Here is a 23,200-nt window from a genome sequence, read left to right as displayed (position 1 = left end):
TTGCAAACAGTAATAAAAACATTGACATCTCATTGCTCATTTAATATTTATGTAGCTGTCGCCATCTCAATTTTACACATGCAAAACCTCAGAGCTGGTTGGATTTGAGGTGAGCTGAAATCCCCTTTGACAGTAGGTTTTTTGGGGGGTGCTTTCATCCGTAAGTAACTTTCAAAACAACACTCAGATAGTGGCAAGAGATCAAAGAGATGTTCTGTTACCACAGGGGCTGAGGAAACTGTTATTTCCCTCACAAAAGTTTTCCCTTTGTGGAGAAGAAAGTGGATCATCAGCCTTATTAGGGATTGGAGCAAAATCTCTATGCAAAAGCAGACCCAAGCCCAGTCAGTGTACATTCACACTGTGGTCCCTTTACAAGGGAATCCAGGGGAGAGAAATGGGGAAGGAATAATAAAGGAACGTGCGACTGGCTGGTACCTGTCTACTTCTCATCATGGGAATAACATCTTACAGTTTTATAGCATTTTCAGTTTGCAAATACCTTCTCCCACACTTTCTTATTTGATTTGCACAACAACCCTGTTATGCATTTTTCTTATTTTTAGAGGTGAGGTCACTGGCTCTGTAAGTCTGAGTGCGCTGTCCAAGGCCACACACTGGGAATGAATGAGAGGCTCATATTTCAAATCCATGTCTGTCTGGGCTCAACATCTAGTGCCTCTTTCCCTCACAATTAAATGACACTGCAGCTTGTACGAAAAGGCGAGGGAAACAGTAGCCGCAGACAAGGAATCGTAGAGGTACAGGTTTTCAGTTTTGATTTTGAGAAAGTCTGAGAGATGATCCTTCTGAGTCTTCAATAGCCATCCGATGAAGGTACAGTTCCATGGACCCCTTTGATGACAATAATTACTACATTTTAATGAGACTTTCCAGTTTAAAAACACCTTCACGTAGTGCCATTTCCACATGTGAGCCAATACCTTTTTGAGCAACTTTAGGATTGGAAGGCACAGTGCTGGATGACAGGATGTAAACACAAGTAAGACACCATCTTTGCCCCAGGAATCACAGACCAGCAGGGAGATGGATAAAGACACAGGCAAGTGCAGGAAGACGTGATGCCCCCTATAGCGGGCAGGTGAACAAAGTGTTGAAGTTCCAAGGGCCAACAAAGTTAGGAGGGGGAAAGGATAGGGGAAGGGTCTGGATTCTGAGGACTGAGTAGGTTTTATACAGAGAAGGGATTTCCTGGGAGAGAGACTGAGGGTTGAAAGAGCTGGGCGTAATAAACTCGGGATGCTTTCAGTAGAGGAAGTAGGGTGTGGAGGCTGAAGGATGGGCTGATACGTGCAAGTCCTTGAATGCCATGCTAAGGGGTTTTATCTTGTGGGAGCCAGTGAAGGTTTTTGAGCAGGAGAATGACATGATTAGTTCATGTTTTAATTTTGAGGATCACTGTTGGTGTAAGGTGGGTCATGGGAGACATTCAGATCTCACTAGCTCTGCTAGGTTAGTTTTTACTCTTATCTCAGGTAAGGGAGATGATTTCCTAGAATGTTTTAGTGACTTCCCAACAGCTGGTAGGTGCAGCTATCATAATTCAGCTGTATAATTCCTGACTTCAGCTCCCATAGATACCTCTTGCCTTTGTGATACATGGTGCAAAACCATTGTTTTCTATAGAGCCTGTAATATTTGGGGTGGTCTGCCCAGCTCACTCACCACCATTGTGCTCAAATAACTTAGATTGCCCAGGAAGGGCTGGCATACCTGAGAACAGTGATCTTTTTAAATATTCTTTAAAAAAAAAAAAAATCTTCAGCCCAGTCACCAAGATGAATCTCCTCAGAGTAATTGATGGATGGTGTTGACAAATGCTTGAATCACCATCTGACTGCTGACAGCAGACGCCAGGGAACTCTGCTGCATGGACCTGCTGTTGCTTTAACTTTCCTAGAACAGGCCCAGGACTCTGGGAACCCGGGTGACTGCAGCTCTAGACCCGGAACGTGGCCACTTCCATTGCGGAAAACCTGGTAGGGGACTCTCCTTGAAGTTTATCTGCCAGCGAGCTCTGGCAGTGAATGAAAGCAAAAGCTAGAGTCCAGGCAGAAGCTGAGACTAACTCTGTGGCATTATCTGTCCCCTTTATGGAATAGAGTCTTCTATTTTTAATAGAAATGAAAAAAACGTACTGGAGTTGGGTCATGGCTAAAATTGAGTGTTTCCAGCCTCTTAATGGTTAGCGCTCAATTTTTTTCAAAGTGTTTCTAGTGGAAGGCCTCATATCAAGGGGTTCATCGTCCTGTTTACAAATGTCTGTACCCTTTTTAAAAAAATTTCTTTAAGCCTCAAAATAAAAAAATAATGAACATTTCAGGCTTTTCATTTTTAAAAAGCATGTACAAACATTAATACTGATTATTTAGTTATCTACAAATTTTAGTAGCATATGAAGATAAATTGTTGAAAATGTGTGTGTATCTGGGGGTAAGGAGGTTTGGCTAAACGCTGTCTTGGACTAGAGAATGAAAAAGTAAAAGTTTATTTAAGTATTTACTGTGTCAGAAAATCTAGCATAAAACTGCACAGTCCAATAATTCTGCTGAAAACCAATTTGCAAGTAAAAAGCCAAGGTGACCCAGTAAAACATTTGTTACAAATATAAGTACCATATATTAGCAAGCTGCAATCTCATTATGCTGCAAAGAAATTTATTTTTAAAATATATAATTTACTCATCAATTATCTGACTAGTATTAGGAGATAAATGATTTTACAATTATATATGAACTTGTATAAAACGATTTCATTTTTCAGAAGACATTGGAAATATCTCAGTTTTCTAAGTGCACCCTTTATTTCACCATTGAAAGGGATAAAATACAGGTTTAAAAGTAGCAGATCTGATACCTTTCTTTAAAAAAAGTGACATCACATATGGAAAGTAAACAAACGCTACCAAAGGTTATAGTCCCCCTTAGCTTGCTTCCCAGAGGCAACCACCAACCCAAGTTTTTGGCTCCCCTTCCAGATATTTTCATTCAGATAAAAAAAGAGAAGATACCCTGACAAACTAGGCTGACATGAATATTGAACGTGCATGAAATGAGAGTGGACGGAGACTGTGAAGCAGTTAAGAGTTGTCCTCGGGACCTTCTCACTCCTTTTTCCTGGCCTTCACCCAGAACTGGGACTACATGTTCTTCAGTGAGTCACCCCACGCCTCTGAATACGCCTGCTTCCCCAGATTATCTCCCTGCCTTCTTTCATTATCAAAAACACTGAGCCCAGCTGTCATAGAGGAAAGCTAAACTTCTAATTAAAAATGAAATATGCGTCTAACGATCAATTATGTCAGAGTATGAATGAAGGCTAATTGCATAAAGGCATGCCCTGAGACTGTTTATTTACATTTATGTATTTAAATTAATTATTTATTTGTTTTTTTCCCCCCTAAGGTATTTTTAGTTTACTTTTTAAAAAAATATGTTTTTATTGATTTCAGAGAGAGGAAGGGAGAGGGAGGGAGAGAGATAGAAACATCAGTGATGAGAGTCATTGATCGGCTGTCTCCTGCATGCCCCTTACTGGGGATCGAGCCTGAAACCCAGGCATGTGCCCTGACCAGGAATCGAACCGAGACCTCCTGGTTCATAGGTTGACACTCAACCACTGAGCTATGCCAGGAGGGCAAAGGTATTTTAATTGAAGAAGTAGGAAGATGCAACATAGGATATTAATTTCTACTATAGAGTTTCCAAGCTGTTTCCTTTACTGCAGACATAATAGGTTATGGGTTTCCATATATGCTGGACATTGATGAATACAGTGTCATGCAGCTACCTGCACCCTATGTATAATTTCACCTCTTTTGTATTCCAAACAAGTATATCAGAATACATGTGAGTGAGACTAATATTATATGGATAACCTTTGAGCTCCCCACATTAAATAAAAAGGAATTTTTTGACAACTTCACTACTTCAACTTTAGTATCATAATCATTATTTAGACTATTTGCTATGTACCTAGTAGCTGATAATCACAACACTGGTGTGGTCCAACAGGGAAGATGACTAGACTACTCAGGTAGTAGAGGCTACATTTTAATTCTTTGAATGGGAGCTGGAGCTACATTAGGATAGCAGGTTTTTCTAGTACTCTTCAAATGATAGTGTATTTGTTCATCCACTCATTCATTTTCCATCCATCCATTCATTCAGCCAGCCACCTGTTTGTCCAGTCTAGGTGTTGGGAGAAGGTGGAAGGGCACGTCATACAGAGGGAGCAACATGCGTGTGGACATGAAGGCACAAGTCCAAGGTAAGATGAGCACTCTGTGGTTTTAGCCTTAGAATGCAAGATGGCATGTGGTGGTAAATAAAGCTGGAAGGGTACGTTGGGGCCAGTATGTGAAATATTATCTGCACGTTAAGGAGTATGGACCGTTGTAGTCATCGTCACATAAATCTGGTTATAATAAAGGGAATCTACATGAAAAGCAAAATCAGACTCTTGAATTTATGTTTCTTAAAATCATGACCAGGGTCCAGGAGAGGGACAACTCCCACGCTCCAATTGTTGGTTCCCATGGCCCACCTCAGTTAGAAATGCAGGGATCTGAGGGCCGAGGTGTGAACCTCTGATGTCAGCAGAAGTAGCAAGGGTCTAAAAGCCCTCAGCATGTTACTCTAATCCCAGGGAGATCAGAGTTGAACAAGCTCCTCTTGTTGAGAATTCTCAACTTCTGCAAACTCAAGAAATCTCACCTCAGTTCTACAAATTGCTCAGATTATTGGCTAGGTGCATTAACCCCTGAGGCTCCTAGCCTAGGCTTTAGGTCTCTCTGGGGTTCCTGGTGATTTTTACTTGGGAAATTATAGTGAATTGGGAGCAGGAATCTATGATTTTTATCTTGGATCTGCCAAATAGTTTTGTGACATTGAGCAAGTCCCTTCATCTGTCTGGGTCTGTTTCCTCAGTTTTAAAAGAACAGGTTGAGCCAAGATGATCTTTGCTTTTCTTCAGTTGTTAATGTCCAGAATCCTAGATTTTTTTATTTATTAATTACACATATTTTATGATTCTGTGTTTTGTGAGTTTTGTTTTTGCTTTTTAGATCTCACCACATCACCATTTTAAATAAAAACTCTTTTCTAAAATTGATTTTATATATACTTAAAAATATATAATTTTTTAAAAAGGTAAAACCTTTTTATTTTATCCTGTTTATCATCCCCTTTTACCCTTAATATTTTAAAGCAAAGGCTCACCTCTTAAAGCCATTTAAAAAAAAAAAATCCCAATTCTTTTATCTTTTACTGGATTTTGATTTTCCAGAATTAGATCAGACAATATGAACAAAAGATCCAGAGGGCCAAATCTTTATCCTCTGATCTCACAGAACATCAAACAAACACAAACACATTCCTTAGCTTTGTTAATTCCTTACTAAATAACAAAGAATTTGCCACCTCAGTGCGAACTAGGTCTGACTGTTTAGCAATGAAGGAATAAAATGACCCGAAAGGAAAAGTGGCGGTCATTTAAAATGATCAAATACCGGGAAACCCGGGGGAAGTTTTGGCAAACGGTTTCTGTTGGGTAGTTAGAACAGTGCAGTTGGAAAGCACACATGCAGAATTTGTAAGAAGCTGGATTCCTTCTCTCTAACAAAGCACGCAGAGTACAGGTGTATATTTTGATTCAGTGAAAGAGTCACATAGGAAGGATAATGCCTCTCGGACGCACCCTGCCTTCTGCATGGCTAAAACTATCTGAAGCCCTTCTCCTAGGAGAAAGTAAATAACACGGACATGGGAGAATTCTAGTAGGTTTCCAGTTACAACAAGGAGATGTCTCAGGACAAAGGCAATGGAAAGTCTTTCATTGGGGGCTTCAATTCTCAAAACGGGCCCAGCTCTCCCCCTGCTTCATGGTTATTACACACTCAGTTATTTTAAATTATATTACTGAAGTAACTGTAGACCCATTTTTATGACTCTGAAAACAGCAGAAACGTTGCCTTCTTATTTTAGGAAGAAACTGAGGCCAGAGGGCTTAAGTACTTGCTCGAGGTCAGGCAGCTGGCAAGTAGAGGAGCTGGGAGCAGGTTCAAATGAATGAGGAAGGGAACTGATTGCTCGTGTTGAAAAAAATAGTGCCTGTTCTTCCTTTATTAAATTCAAGTTTTAGAGGAAAATTAGGCATAATGAGAGTATTAAGGCAATGATGTAGTGATGTGGGGGTAACTTGGCTTAATGAAGAGGAACAAGGGTCATAAAGGCTGTTTGAGTGTCACTTAAAGAGATGCTGATGAGCTTCTCCTCATCGTGGAGGTCAGTGGTCAGGGCTTATTCGGGCGGCTCTCAGAACAGGCTTTCAAGCAAATGAGACGTGAAAATGAATTCTTCTTCCCAAGGAAACCTCTAAAATTACAGGCATTCCCAAAATAATTATGTAATAATCATGTATGGAAATCATTCCATTCACAGGCTTTTTTGGGGGGAGGGGGAATGAGGAACACTGCATTAACAGAGACAAAAATAAAATAAAAAGCTTGCTAGTGATCAGTGGTACCAACAAATTTAATAGGTTTATTTTTTATATTCCTGTCCACATTTAAGTCTACGATCCTCTTGGCACTTTGCATTAATTTCTGTACAAGGTTGGAAACTTAGGGTAAAGTTCTTTTTTGTCTCTGGAGATCCAATTGCTTCTGCACTCTTTGTTGAAGAGGTTATCTATCCCCAATCGAATTGCTTTCGCACCTTTTTAAAAACTCAGTTGGGCATATTTGTGTGGCTCTAATTCTCTGATTTCTTCTGTCCACTCATCTTTAATGTCTGTCTAACCTTTCCCTAATACCACAGTTTGTCTTATAGTAGCTGCACAGTAAATCCTGGAATTGGGTAGACTAATCCCCCTTCCCCATTTTGTGCTGCTTTTTTAGAATTATTGTAGCTATTTTAGTTTCTTTGCCTTTCAATATAAATTTTAAAAAGCCTGTCTATATCTACAGAAAAAAAAAAATCTTGTTTGTACTTTGATAGGTAATTTTGCTGGGCATAGGATTCTGGCTTGGTTGACAATTTAAAATTTTTTTTTTTTTTTTTTAAGCACTTGGAAACTATTGTTAGCTTCTGTCTGGACTCCGTGATGCCTGATGAGAAATGCACTCTCACTTGAATTGCTTTAATCCTATTGGTCAGGTATCGCCTTTTCTGTTGCATTAAAAATTTTCCCCCCTTATCTTTAGTTTTTAGAAATTTCACTGTGTTGTGTCTTGGTATAGATTTCGTTTGTTTGATCCCGTTTGGGGTTCAGCTATTTGAACCTGTAAGTTTCTGTCTTTTGCCAGTGTTGGGAAGTTTTCAGTCATTATTTTTTTAGGTGCTTTTCCAGCACTGCCCTTTCTCTCCTCTCTTTCTGGTACTCTAATGACATGAATTCTGTTACCATCCTACTGGTCCGTGAGGCTCTGTTTATTTATTTTTTTCAGTCTACTGTATTTTCTCTCTTTTTCAAATTGGGTAATTTCTATTGTTCTGTCTTTCAGTTCACTAATTTTTCCCTCTATCCTTTCATTCTTCTCTTAAGCACTTCCACTGAGCTTCGTATTTCAGTGATTGCATTTTTCATTTGTATAGTTTTCATTTCATTTTTCTTTATAACTCTGTTTCTTTGCTAAGATGTTCTATTACTTGCTTAGGCTTTTTATTTCTTCATTAATTCCAAGCAGGTTTGTGATTGCCTGTAGAAACATATTCGTCACAGCTGCCACAGACTCTTCGTCAGAAAATTCTACATTTCTTTTGCCTGATGTTGACATTTATTGATTGTCCTCTTTCACTCAGTTTGGGTCCATCCTGGTTCTTGCTTTTATGAGTGGTTTTCAATGGAAAGCTGGACATTTTCATATTATTTTATGAGACTGGGATATTTTTTTAAACCTTCTGTTTGAGCTGGCTTTCTCTGACACCACTCCAGTGGTTTTAGTTGTCCTTAGCAGGAGGAATAGGAAAAAGTATGTCTAGTCCATCTTCCTGTAAATTCAAGCTGTCTGTTGGGGAGATTTTAAGATTATTGCAATCCAGCTGCTTTCTTGGAGTCTCATAGGATGGAGAGACAAATTATAAAATGCAGATTTAAAAAAAATTCTTAAAGCAGTTACCTTTTTGTGTTTTTAAGTAACATGATCTCATGACTTCCTCCTATCTTCCTGCTATTAGTCATTTTTAACTCCTGTAGTCGAACCCAGCCTGAAGGGGGAGGGGAAGCTGCTGTTTTTGTATCAATTTAACCATCTCCAGCTATGCTGATCTTTCAGGAGCTGGTTTACCTTTGTAGCCAAGAAGGATACCAACACCACAGGCTGCATCATAGTTTAGGTCTCTCATTATGTTTATACCTGGCATAAGTATTTTTGAAGGACGTAACAGAAATGAAAGCTTTCACTACTCCTGTAATATAACCTTAATACCTGTGACCTCCTCTTGGGTTTCTTTTTCATAAAATCTGAGTTGAATGTAGTTTTTGAAAATAAAGAATGTGATCGGACTTTTCCTCCACCACAAAGATAATACAAGAGAGTATCTCTGCTGGGTCCACATAAAAGCTCCCATCATTTCAACTAGCAGTTTATACCTGTGTTAATTCAAAATAGGGACACGGGTTTAACTAGAATGTCTCAAAGAAAACAAATTTTAGGAAATTTGGTTGATAAACATCCATAGGGAGATAAACTCCTTTAACATCTATGGTAATTTTCAGAAAGAGACCCAGAATATTATGATGGGCCAAACAATTGACCAATATAAGGAACTTAAATGCATAGCTATTTATGATTATTTTATTTAATCTTCTAGAAGGTTCATATTGAAAATACAGTAATTTCAGTCACTGAAGAAAGCATCTAGACATTTTGTTGAAATCTGGCTGTGAGATTATGCCAGTCTAACTTATTTCTGATATAGATGTATGGAGCTGAAATAAATATGTATGGATCTGTAGTAAATATAGCTGAAAATTCTTCGTAAAAGTGTTCTAAATTATTTTCCATCTTACTTTTAGTCCTCTGATACTTCACCAGTTCTGAGAGGTTGGATTCCCTTAATTCAAGCCGATGATTTAGAGGCCTAATCAAATACAAAGAACCTATTGATCATAAGTGAGCTCTGACCCACTGCTGTAGAATAATAAAAGCCTGAATGTGTTTCAACATAAATGGAGGTCTAATACGATGTCATTGTGAGTGTGGACATTGGAGGAATATGTATCCTGGCTTTATCACTTACTAGCTGTGTAACTTAAGCAACTTTGTAATTTACCTTCTCTAAAAAATGAAGAGAAGCATAGACCATACCTTATAAGATTGTAGAGAGAATTAAATGAGATAAAACACACAAAACATTTAGCTTGTTACATACTAAGAGCTCAATAAATATTTCCTACTATTCCTGCTACCCCTAACACTACATTTCTCTCATCAACTAATTTAACGGATAGCACTTTGTTCAAAATGCCTTGTTTGGTAGACTGTTTTTATAAGATACACATTTCCTTTAATAGAATAATCAAAGCCTTTCCAGATTTCATGCTCATGTCCAGGTTCACAGGCAGATACTATTAAACAACTTTAGCCCATCAAATGTTTATTTTTGGAACCCTGAGCAACAGAATCATCCACATTTTCTCCCCCCCCACCCCCACACACTTGCCATAATTATTTGGTCCCATGCCAGCAACTTCTTGGGGGTAATTCAAATTAGCATCCATTCCAGATCAATCTAGAAAAGGTTGGTTATTTATTGTCAGGCAGATACATGGACCTTGGCAGTTTCAGAAACCAGAGCTAAAGAGATCTTATAAAGCTCCAGTTAAGTCAACACGGTGATGTGCTAGTCTTACGATGGCTTTCATGAAATTACCTCTGAAATGCTAAGTATTTTCCCACTCAAGACCTCATTTTAACTCTCTAACTTATACCAAAGATCACACTGTACCTGCTCTTAGCCTTATAAGTCTCACAAAAGCCCTTGGCCAAAAGCAATAAAATTTGACCTGACCTAATCCTAGAGTCTCGATGGATAATGTGTGTATTTTTCATTCAATAATTTAATGTGGAAATTAACTGCATGTGTCACATATTCCCCATCTCAGAGAGAGAGCTTTTATGGTTCTAGTGTTACACGAAAATTAAATGTGTAAACACTCTTGTCATTTAAGACTCTTCACTTTGCTGATAGCTTAAGCAAGCACCACAAAAGGCTCCTTTGGAGAAACTTGGTATTTCATCGAGTATAGGAGCCTGCCCCATGAAATTCACACTCTACGGTCACAAAAATGACAGCAACAGGCATAGGATGGGGCATGGGACACACAGCGTCTCTCTAACTGGCCTTACTTTTTCTGTAAAAGCGACTCCTACATGGCAGCCTTCTCTCTGATATGCCTCCTTCCACTGCGTTTTCTTCTCTTGACTCACTGTTTCCTCTGTAGCCCATGAACTTTACTTTTCCTTTTGATCCTTTTATTAAATTTAATGTTTTGAATAGATCCACATGGTTCATAAACCGAGAGGTAATAAAAGCGAGGCTGCCGTAAGTCTCCCTCAATTCCTTGTCTGCTACCTTCCCAGTTCCTGGTGTTGCTCTCCCACCACACGTATCCACTGCTTTGAGTGTCCTATGTATTTTCCCAGGGTTTCTATATTCATACTCAGGCAAATGTAAATATAGATTCCATCCATTTTACACAAAGGGCAGCATATTACATGTATTCTTTCAAACGTTTTTGAAAATGTAATTTATCTTGGTGATCTCTCCATGTCAGTACACAACAAGATTTCACATTCTTATTGCCGCCGTGTATAGATGTGCGTGAAAAATCTATTTAACTAGTTCTCCATTGATAGATATGCTACTCTAATCAACTGCATGTGACGCAATTTACTCTTAAAAACAATGCCGCTGTGAATAATCTTGTGCATATTTTATCTTATACATCTATAAGGGTATCTTTAGGGTAAATACCCCTAATAAAGATGGGTAGGTCACAGGTTAGCTGCATTTGTAATTTTTTTTCTTTTTTTTTCTTTTGTCCTAACCCGAGTGAGGATATTTTTTCCATTGATTTTTTAGAGAGAGTGGAAGGGAGGGGGGAGGGGGAAGAGAGAGGAGAGAGAGAGAAACATGTATGTGACAGAGACACATCGATTGGTTGCCTCCCACACACTCCTGACGGGGGTGGGGATTGGACCTGCAACCCAGGTACCTGCCCTTGACCGGGAACTGAACCTGAGACCCTCTGGTGCGCAGGCCAATGCTCCAACCAGGGCTGCATTTGTAATTTTGATAGATATTACCAAACTGCCCTCCATAACGGTCATAAAAGTTTATTCTTCTGTCAGCATTAGTCCTGTGTGCCTTGCTATCCCTCGCCCATGAACTCTGCTTACCAATCTGTAAATAACCCTTTCATTAAATTTTCTTGAAAATCGAGTGTGCTTCTGTTTTCTGCTGGGACTCTGGCTGATACAAGGAGCGTGCATTATTTTTATAACTGGAAAATTTTTATTTAAGAATCACAAAGGACCACCACGGCCTCCCACCTCCCAAAAGGAAGCACTCCTCACAGCATGAAGAGGCCCCCCAGCTCCCAGACCTGAGGGTGATTATTTTTGTTTCATTTTTGAGCCCTCACATGAAATTAGGCCTCAGGCTAGAACACCTATTTCTTAGAAAAACACACTTGTCTCCTGGAGAGAAATTCTAGAAAGCAGTCGCGGGCTATTGACAAACTATAATGCTGCAAAGGGTTCTGGCCAAAAAAGGAATCGAGAAAAATCCCCGAGGGGAGGAGGTGGCCCAGAAAGCGGGGCATCATCTGCTGTCCCAGCCTTGTGCCCAGTCAGGCGGCCACAGACAGAGCTGTGCCTTGAGCCCAGACCTGCCTCTGCGGCCACTGGAAACTCACCAGCCCCTGTGGCGTCTGGGCTCAGCAACTGCCAGTCTCCCAGGGGGTAAGTGATACAGTTTGTTCAGTCCGGGGGTGGGATGGTGGTGTGAGGTGGTGATGGGGATGGTTGTGGGGGGTGGTGGGAAGGGGGGGCTTGGCACGTCACCGTGCACTGCTCCACTGTTAAATCTCGATTGGCAGGCCGACTTTTCCCTGGGAGGAAGCATGGGGAGGAATCTCACAGTTGCATGGCAATAAAGAGCTGCCTGGTGGGCCTCCCTCTCGGCCAAGAGGCTTCATGGCTCCAAAGTTCCGGAGGGGAGGGGGGTGCGAGGGGGGGGAATAAGCTGCTCTACTCAGCACTGAGTGATCACCTTTGCAGAAACTTTCCAGTGGCAAGTGTGTTAAAGACACTGGGCTCCAGGGAGCTGGCAGCGCGCAGGAGGGTGAAACTGAAGACGCGGGGAGGGGTCCGGGAAGAGAACTGTGGGCTACTTCGAGGGGAAAGGGATGAGAGGTGAGATTCAGTAAAAGAGGGTGTTGGACAAAGCCTGTGAAAAACTCCAGCCTCAACACTCTGGGTCAATGACAGGCCTTATTTTCTTTATACTGCTAAGTGCATTTTATGTTGGTGAGCTTTAATTTCCCCACTAGCCTCTGAGTCCCATAAACAAGGGGACTGTGTTTACCGTGTTTATTGTGACTCACAGGGAATTAATTGAGGACTTACTATGTATATGTGGAGCCCTGTGCCAAGTACCAGGAGTATAGAGATGAACAAAAAGCCCCTGCTCACCTGAGATTCAGTCTGATGCGGGGGGATAGATACTAAAAACTGGCAGCACATTCACAGCCTCCATGAGTGTTGGAGTCACCGAGTGGCTTTTGAAACATCTCGTCCTGAGTCCCTACCCTACCAAGACTCAGGTTTGATTGGTCTTGGAAGGGTTTGATTGGCATGGATCCTAAGGAGATTCTAATGGGCAGCTTAGCTTGAGAATTCCTGTTTTAAACATTCTCAGGGTCCCACAAAACATTATTGCCACAAATACATCCAGTGATGGTCAAATTAAATTTGAGAAATAACTTACTGGATACATTAAAGACTAAAAAGTTCTCTAAGAAAGAAATCTATTTCAACTTAAAGAACTATATCACAGGAATAAATAGATGTTTGCAAATTGTGAACATTACTTTGAAGGAAAGGCGAAAGGCATGATGGAACTTCTAACAGGCTTGATTGCTGTTAGATACTTAGAAAATGCTTCTTTGAAGAAATGGCTCTCATAGAGACCTGGACAATCCATGGGTGGGGGGATGGGACAGGCAGTGTTCCCGGCAGAGGGATGGGGGATGGATCATCCTGTGCAAGGGTCCTGCCGTAGGGAAAATGTTATAAGAACAGAATGAAAGCCAATGCTCCTGAGATGTAGGAGGCGAAGTGAAAAATGAAAAAGACAAGATTCCTGCCTTCAAGGAACTCATACCTTGGGGAAAAACTCACATATTCCAAAAAGTCCTTATTACTTTATGGATCTATGACTTTTCCCAAATATAACAGGAAGAAGAAGAAATCAGTGTCAGGAATAATCCTTCACCAGCTGATACAAAAACCCAGTTTCATGTTTGTCCCCAGGTAACTGACATAATTTTTTTAAATGGCAGATACGCTTTCATAAGTAAGTTGGCTTAGGCTAATACTAGCATGAGGTCATGTTTACTGAGCATACAGTCTGGGAAAGAAGAAGTGACTTGGAGACTGGACCAAGATGCTAAGCTGACACACTTGCCTGCCACCCCTTTTCTCCCCAAATCCTTCAGAAAATAAACAAAGTCCTTTAAAATACATCCATTAGCTAGAAAACAAAAAAGTGACCCATAAATACCCATTTCCCTTCTTCTTGTTTCCTCCTTACTCCCTAGTAACCACTCATCTGTTCTCTATTTCTGTATAATTTTGTTATTTCAAGAGTGTTAGATGAGTGGAATAAAACCCTATGTAGTCTTTTCAGAGCGGCTTTTTCACTCAGCGTGATTATCTGGAGAGTCATCCAGGTTGTTACGTGTGTCAATAATTTGTTTCTTTTTTCTGCTGTGTAGTATTCCATCCAGGGTGTGAATTTACCCAGTTTGTTTAATTACTCACCAATTCAAGGACATCTAAATGGTTTCCAGATTTTGGTTATTACAAATAGAGCTTCTGTTAACATTTGTTCTCATTTTTCCGGGATAAATACTCAGCAGTGTAATTGGTGGGATGTATGGTAACTGCATGTTAGTGTTTAAAGAAATCGTCAGAGTTTTTTGGAGCACCTGTATTATTTCGCATTGCCACCAGCAGTGTATGAACGATCTGATTTCTCTGCATCCTCATTGGTGTTCGTCACTATTTAAAATGTTTTTCCTACTGTGATAGGCATGTAGTAATATTACACTATGCTACTTGACTTTTGCAATGTCAAAAACTTACTCAGTATAAATACTGTTAACTTACCAAAAATGGCAATATAGTTCTGTTGAGAGACAGGGAGTGTAGGTAAGTATGGTGTTTAAATTCTTTTCTGTTATAGTTATAATCGCATACATGAGACCTGCAATTGATAATCAAGAAAGAGCCATAGAAACATATTAATCAAAGTAGACAGGTACCTCTGAGGACTAAAGCAGTTAAAAGCGGATGGCTCTGAGGAGAGGACAATGGAGAGAATGAAACAAATAACTTGTTTTTTTCGTTAACCTTTCACTACACATTTGTTTTTCAATCCCATTCTCACATCACTTTGGACAAACAAAATTTAAAGGTGTGTATGAAAAGGGACAGACTCTCAAATTGAGTAAATTAATTTAACTATATACTCTTTACAAGAGATGAATATATTTCAAATGGCCTGGAAAGTATGAAAATAAAAGGACCGAAAGACAGCAGACAGATGTAAACATATAGATAGCAATGTGGATTAAACACAAAATGGAAACTGAGGCAAATGGTATTAAGCAAGACAAAGCGGCTTCTCAGAGACCAAAGATCAAAGGGACACCACTTTAGAAAAGAACAGGGATTTAAGCAAATACATACATGCATGCTTTTTAACCAACAGAGTGTATACATTCTTTCAAACACCAGGTATGGGACGTATACAACTGATTCACTGGTTAGCCATAAGTAAGAATTTTTAAAAAGCTCAACAGGATACAGTCCACATTTAAAATTTTTTCTTATTATAATAAAATTAGAAATTGATGATAAAGATACAGCAAAAACACACACGCAAAAAAACAGACACTCAGAAGTTTAAAATGAATCCTCTAAAAACTGGTTAAAGTAGAAATGAAACAAATTACAAATTATTTATAAATAAATGACAACTACTGCACTGCATTTTACACATTTTGGATATGGACAAAACAGTAATCAGGGGGAAATTTATAGCCTCAAATCCGTGGATTATGAAACAATAAAAATAAAGGAACAAGTATGTTAAGTTTTCAAATAAAGAAACAAAATAAGGAAAGAAACAATAAAGTAAACCCATAGAAAGTAATATGATTGGCAAAGCTAAAGCCAGAAATTAATAAAATAGAAAATAAGCAAGAAATAGGCTTAATGAATCAAAAAATTAATTCTTCAAACAAAATCAACCAAATAGGCAAATGTTCAGCAATTCTAAAAGAAAGGACCCAAATACATGACTTTTGAAATACTGAAAGGGCTATAATCTCAGAGGAGAGTAAAACATTGTGTTCAACATTTATCAATAATCATAATCCAAATGAAACTTTCTTAATTTGGTAAAGGGTATCTACCAGAAATGTGTACAGTAGACATATTCATACTAATTAATAAAATATTAGATGCATGATGACAAAAGCAGGTAAGACAGAAGAATACCTACTATCCCAGTTACTATTCACAATGTAGTGGGAATGAGAATGCACATTGATTCTAGTTAATAAAGTGAAATACAAAAAAGAAAGAAAAATATTAGAAAGGAAGGGACAGAATGACCCTTACCTGAAAATAATATGAAGAAAAAATTTCATGAGATGCAAGACAACCTACTGGGGGGAAAAAGCCACTGGTAAGAGAGTTCAGTAAAGCAGCCAACTAAAGGTTAAAAAAAAAAAAAATAGTAATAGTTCTATCCCATAATAGCCAATTAGAGAATATTTTAAAAAGGAACTTCACTCAGAATAGTCACAGAACTGAAAACTATATCCATCATGACACTTAACAGGAAGTATAGAAGACCCATATAAAGAAAATGATTAAACTCTCTTGAATATGTAAAATTCAGCTTGATTAGGAAGACACGTGATAAGTGGGGAGCCTCATCAAATTAATTTTGGAACATGATGCTAGCCCAGTAACATTTAAAAATTAAACTTGACAACCAATTCTAAAAGTCATTTAGAAAAGAACATGTGTGCAAATGATAGGCATTTTGAAAAAGCTTACTATGGGGAGAGGGACTTTCCCTACCAGATGTTAAAATCTACTATAAAGTTATATGGGATTATCACAGGTGTAGACAGATCAGTGAGACAGAGCGTTTGAACGCACAAATCTTTCCACTTCTGGTTAACAATCCTAGAAAAAAACATCAAAAATGTTCTAGGATTGTTAACTAGAAGCAGAGAGATTTGTGTGTTCACACAGAGACACATACGGGCATACCTTGTTTTATTGCACGTTGCTCTACTGCACTTTGCAGACACTGCGTTTTCCACAAATTGAAGATTTGTGGCATCCCTGGACTGAGCAAGCTTACTCACGCCAGTTTCCCAGTAGCATTTACTTGCTTCATGTCTCGGTGTCACATTTTGATAATCCTCGCAGTATGGTGGTCTGTGCTCAGTGATTTTTCATGTTACTGTTGTCACTGTCTTGGGGCACCACAAATTGTGCCCATATAACACTGTGAACTTAACAAATGTGTGTGTTATGACTGATCACGGACTTGCCATTACCCCATCTCTCCCCCTCTCCTTGGGCTTCCCTATTCCCTGAGACACAACATTGAAATCAGGCCAGTTAACAACTCTACTATGGCCTTTAAGTATTCAAGTGAGTGGAAGAGTCAAGCCTCTCGCATTAGATCAAAGGTAGGAATGATTAAGCTTGGTGAGGAAGGCATAGGCCTCTTGCACCAAACAATCTGCCGAGTTGTGAATGCAAAGGAGAAGTCCTTGAAGGAAATTAAAAGTGCTGCTCTAGTGAGCACACGAATGTTAAGAAAGCAAACAGCTTTACTGCTGATCTGGAGAAAGTTTTAGTGTTCTGGATACAAGATCAAACCAGCCACGACATTCCCTTAAACCAAGGCCCTCTCTTTAATTCTTTGAAGGCTGAGAGAGGTAAAGAAGCTGCAGATGAACAGTTTGAAGCCAGCAGAGGTTGGTTCATGAGGTTTAAGGAAATAAGCCATCTTCATAATATAAAAGTGTGAGGTGAAGCAGTGAGTGCTGATGTAGAAGCTGCCATGAGTTATCCAGATGATCTAGCTAAAATAACGAAGTTGACTACACTAAACAACAGATCCTCAATGTGACAAAACCCACTTACGTCGGAAGATGCCATGATAGCTAGAGAGAAGTCAGTGCCTGGCTTCAAAGTGTTACAGGACAAGCCGACTCTCTTGTTAGGGGCTAATGCAGCTGTTATCTTAAGTTGAAGCCAGTGCTCATTTACCATTCAAAAAATGCTAAGCCCTTAAGAATTTATTGCTAAATCTACTCTGCCTGTGTTCTATAAATGGAACAACAAAGCCTAGATGACAGCACATCTGTTTACAACATGGTTTACTGAATATTTTAAAGCCTGCTCTTGAGACCTACTGTTCAGAATAAAAGATTCCATTCAAAATATTACTGCTCATCGACGGTGTGCCAAATCACTCAAAAGCTCTGATGGAGATGAACACTGAGATTAATGTTTTCATGCCTGCTAGCACAGCATCTATTCTGCAGCCCATGGACCGAGGAGTAATTTTGATTTTCAAGTCTTATTATTTAAGAAAACATTTTGTAAGGCTATAGCTGCCATAGATGGTGATTCATCTGATGGATCTGGACAAAATAAATTGGAAACCTCTGGAAAGGATTCACCATTCTAGATGCCACTAAGAGCATTTCTGTTTCATGGCAGAGGTCAAAATATCAACATTAACAGGGATTGGAAGGGGTTGATTCCAACCCCCATGGATGGTTTGAGGGGTTCAAGACTTCCATGGGGAAGTAACTGCAGATGTAGTAGAAATAGCAAGAGAGTTAGAATTAGAAGTGGAGCTGGAAGATGTGACTGAATTGCTGCAGTATCATGGTAAAACTTTCACAGATGAGGAGCTGCTGCTTATGGATGAGCAAAGAATGTGGTTTCTGGAGATGGAACCTACTGCTGGTGAAGATGCAGTGAAGATTACTGAAATGATGAAAAAGGGTTTGGAAAATTACATAAACTAAGTTGATAAAGCAGTGGCAGGGTGTGAGAGGACTGATTCCAATTTCAAAAGACGTTCTACTGTGGCTAGAATGCTACCAGACAGTGTTGTGTGCTTGCTACAGGGAAATCACTTATGAAAAGAAGAGTCAACTGATGTGGCAGACTTCACTGTTGTCTTATTTTAAGACATTGCCACAGCCAACCCATTCTTTAGCAGCCACCACCCTGATCTGTCAGCACCCATCAACATTGAGACAAGACCCTCCACCAACAAAAGGCTTATGACTCTCAGAAAGCTCGGATGATGATTAGCATATATTTTTAAAGCCATACAGTATTTTAAAATTATGATATATACATTGTTTTTTAGACATAATGCTATTGCACACTTAATAGGCTATGGTATAGTATAAACATAATTTTTATATGCACTGGGAGACCAAAAAATTTTCGTGACCTGCTTTATTGTGATAACTTGCTTTATTGCCGTGCTCTGGAACCGAACCTGTAATATCTTCGAGGTATGCCTGTCCAGGGATCAAAATACTAACAGGAAAATAAGTGAAACAACCTATGTCCATGAGTAGAATGATTAAATAAATTATGGCACCTCTATCTAGGGAATTAAAATACTATACAACTATTAAAAAAAAAGTGAAGGTTAAAAACACTGACATAGAAAGATGTATATGATGTGTCTGGTATATTGTTGAGTTGAAAATCTAGTTGTAGCATTAGACAAATAGTGTGATATTTATATTAGAGTCACAAACAAAACTCTGTATCTGTGTACATGTATGTGTACACACATCAAGAAAGGATTTGTAAAGAAATACGTTATAATAACGGAGTTGAACTTGGTGGTTAAGGATGTGACATTGGAAGACGTTTCTCTTATTTATGGACATTATGACTCTCAGAAAGCTTGGATGATGATTAGCATATATTTTTTAAGCCATACAGACATTTCTCTTATTTAACCCTGTACTGTATTTTTTGAGGATTAAAATTTTTCTCTAAATGGAGAATATACAAAAAAGCTATGTTTCACAACGTCTTATTGGTGAAAGGTTTTAAGGTGGTTCGTGAGATGCTTGGATCTTGACAGCTCAGCAACTAGCAGAGGTATGGAGGAGGCCTGAGGATACAAAGGCTGCTGCAGTTGAGAAGTGGCTCTTGAGTGGTGCAGCTGTTCTCTCACTCCCACTGGCCCTGCTGGTCATCCCCATCACACATTTAGTCACTCGGCTCACTTCCACATTTTTACTCCCAAGCAAAATAATGTGAATCTGCTGAGTTTCACGTCCTCTAGATATGACATCTCCTGCCTCTCCTGGCTGCTCTCATCTGCAAACGTTTGGTTTTACTCTTCCCCACACAGGCTAAATAAAGTTATACTTCTTTTTGCTTCATGGAATTATATCACTTCAATCTAGTCATGAGGGTAGCCACGTCATGCTTATGATCAGATTAAGTCTTCAATTAATTAGACATGGAAAATAGTTATATTCTCTAATGCCATGCATTTTTCTTGGTACACAAATATCTTTTCAACTATGAGGTGTAGGAGGAAAAAAAATAGGAGGCATAAAAATAATTTAAATTATTAAACAATGTGCACCCAAGTCCCAGGAAGTCAGATTTTTCTCAACTCTTGTGAAAAGGTGGCCCAGGTGATCAAGTCATGATCTAGTTTACACTCTCATTATAAATGACCATCCCTGAGGGTTGTAGTAAGCAAATGGTGTCCGTTCCTCCTAGAAGCTGCAGTGCTGCTGGACATCTCCCTGGAATTCTTGGGCTTCCTTCTCCTTCTGAGAAACAGACTGGAGGTGGTGGTTGGTAGAAGCAACCACCTGGTCTTTTCATGAGCAGGTATACTACCAGCTCCTGAAAGGTCCTGCCAAACTCTACAAGGAGGAATGCATTTTAATTTTTAAAAAATGCCATCAAAAGAAAAACAGTTAGAAATGTGCTACAAACCTTTGTAGAGAGGAATTAGGGTGGTGGTTTCTAATCAGAGAATAAGTGGGGAAGGGCACCATCCAAGCAGGGTGCTCACATTCACAGGAGCACTCCTGGATGCTCACTGCAGAACCTCATAATTGTCAAACCCCACAGTGTGACCGCTTCAAGGCACACTTTTAAAACGGGAAAACCATTCATCCTGTGGATGGAAAACGGATGCTGCACTGCACCTGTTACAGGATACCTTCCTACCCACCCCAGACCCTGCAAAGAGTAGCAAATCACTTCTGAAAGTGTTTTCTATGGGCCTGCAGAGAAAAGACAGATTCTCTGCAAATGAGAGCGTCAGGCAGGTTACCCAGGGCAGCGAGGAGAGGATGTGGAACAAAGTTCTGGCAATTGTCCAAAGCATCTGAAGCAGCTCTAGCTGTGCTCTGTAAACTATGAAAACTGGTGAGATGGGACCAAAGGTTGCAAGGGCCCTTTGAATCTGGAGGAAACACCTAGAAACAGACAGTAGCCCTCTTAGCCCTGTTTTCCTGCATTCAGGGGAGCTGCAGGCAGGAAAATCCAGTGGGTCTCACTCAAAACTCTTTCCTGGGTTTTAAGCTGAAACTGAGAGCTTTCATGTCCAAGCTGTGATGGCAGTTGGCCCAGCGCATGGCCCCCGTGGCCTGAAGAAGGCTTGTAGAGATGCTCTTAAAAAGATTTCTGGATATCAACAAACGTAAAAAAACCAACACGTTGATGAGTTGAGTGTAAACAAGTGAGAAATGGGAGGATTCTGATCTTCTTTCAAACACTGGCTTAAGTGTGAAGGGGGAAAACAGCCGGTTGTCAAAATAGGCTTGAGGTTTTTTGCTGAACCCAGAAATTCTGGAGAGCAGTGCGAGACGTGTTTGCCAAACCCTAAACACTGCAGGGGCAAGCCTTCCCTCTAGCCAATTAGATAATTGCCGTTTCATTCTGTGGCTTTCTCATTGTTTCTTCTTTCTTTTCTTTTCCAGCAAACAAAATAATTAGCCTAGTCTCAGGGTAATTTGCTGATATTTCCATAATTAAATAATTACTTCAGCCCTGAATTAAACACTGTCCTGTCTCTGGGTACAGTAGGCCACCAGCTGTTTTAAATAACCTTTGAGAGAGGTCAGGTTAAGGACTCAATTTATGACCTTAGAAATTAACATAAGGAAATGTACTCCACTATGCAACAGACAATTCTATTTATAATGCTTAATTAATCTCCTCTAGTCACTAATCGAGCCCACTTGTGACCTTTCCCGTCAGCCTCACCCGCATGCAAGTCTCCTGAGATGAGAGGTGTTAATACGAGAATGCTGATAGGATGTGCTGGCATCGCAGCCAAGTATTAAAGAGCTGACGGTCTGGATAAATTAGCTCCTGATAGCTCACTAATCAAATGGAAGAAGCAAATGTCAAGCTGGGCAGCACCGATGAAACCCTTCATCAAACCCCACGTGGGAGAGAGAAAGAAAGAGAGGAAAGTGCCCGAGTCTGACACCGCCGGCAAAAACTCGCTCCGAATTTCAGGAAGTCCTGGCAGACGGGACAGCCAAGAGAAAGCATCAGAACTGCATCACAGGGCGGGAGGTCACGCTGGCTGGCTCCGTTTATCTGCAGTTGCCTGCTACTCTCAGGCTGCCTTCTCCTAGAACAGCGGTTTTCAACCGGTGTGCGCAAGTTTTTAAAACTTGGAATACCTGACTATGTAGTCAGGGGCGCTGACCTCTTTCCCCGTCGATTGTCAGATAAAAAAAATGACAATAGCCACGACAACCATAGCCGTCTGGTGTGTATGAAGCAAAATTATACCTTTTTTTTTGTGTGCTGGCAGAATTTTAGTAGTTAGTTTATAGGTGCCATGAGATGAAATAGGTTGAAAATCATAGAATAATACAGAAAACCTGAAGTGCTAACCAATGTGATGCTGTTTTACCAAAGGCATTGTGGACAGAGTGCAGTGATCTGGAAATTCCTCAGAAGCTAAAGGGTGTGGGGAGGCATGGGAGCAGGGCCTGGGAAGGAGAAAGGAAGTACCTATGCTACTTGGACATTTCTGTGGCCCAAAGGGAGCAGCAGTGACCTGACAGAAATTCTGTCTTGTGGCCTGGCACCCTAGAATATGCGCGGAAGGCTTTGTCAGGTTTGAGCACTGATCGGGGTATTTCCATATGTCTTCATCAGTCAGGGAAATAGATTTCTTTATGCCTGAATTAAACACCTACCACATTCAAGCATCAACATAATGAGACACTTCTGGCTCTGCCGTGAGCCTTAGGCACGTTCCTTAACCTCACTGTCTCAGTTTGCTCATCTGCAAAGTGGGAATCTTAACAGTACCTACCTCATAAGGTTGTGGTGAAGATTATTTAAATAGAGTTAATACATATGAAGGCTTTAAACAGTGCCTGGTGCGTAGTAGGCACTAGGTAAGCCCGGGCTGTCATCTCTATAACATCTTTCTCCTCCGGGCTCTCTCTCCTTCCTGGTGCTGCTATGGCCACCGTCTCAGGCTGTCATGACCTCTTTCCTGAATAGCTTCCTAATTCATTCTCTTATTTAAATTCGCGTCTCTTCCAACACTGCCTACATCGTCTCGTCACTGAAATCTTTCAGTCCTCTGATCTTGTTTTTACCTTACTCCGTGGTCTGCAGAGTTCATCAAGTCAAGTCCAAATGCCTCAATCTTGATTTCAGGCCTCACCCCAACCTCACATTCACTGCACCTATCGGGAACCTCCCCTCCCCTGGAGCCACGCTGTTTGCCGTTCCTTCGGCATGTTCCCTTATTTCCCTTTACTTGTCCGGGCTTGTTTTCAATTTTCTACCTTGCTCACTGTTCCTCCT

The 23,200-nt window shown here is 40.1% G+C and overlaps 1 protein-coding gene across 1 annotated transcript in view; it reads right to left on the bottom strand.

The window, feature by feature from the left end:
- The window catches only part of ANKFN1 (ankyrin repeat and fibronectin type III domain containing 1), a 119,516-nt gene that overhangs the window by 77,925 nt on the left and 18,391 nt on the right, over window positions 1-23,200 (bottom strand). The window lies entirely within an intron of this gene.

The sequence above is a fragment of the Miniopterus natalensis genome, chromosome 17 (assembly GCF_054644295.1).
Source record: "Miniopterus natalensis isolate mMinNat1 chromosome 17, mMinNat1.hap1, whole genome shotgun sequence".
Taxonomy (NCBI): Eukaryota; Metazoa; Chordata; class Mammalia; order Chiroptera; family Miniopteridae; genus Miniopterus; species Miniopterus natalensis.
The sequence above is the reverse complement of the archived record's forward strand: the minus strand, read 5'-3'. Positions and strand labels throughout refer to the sequence as shown.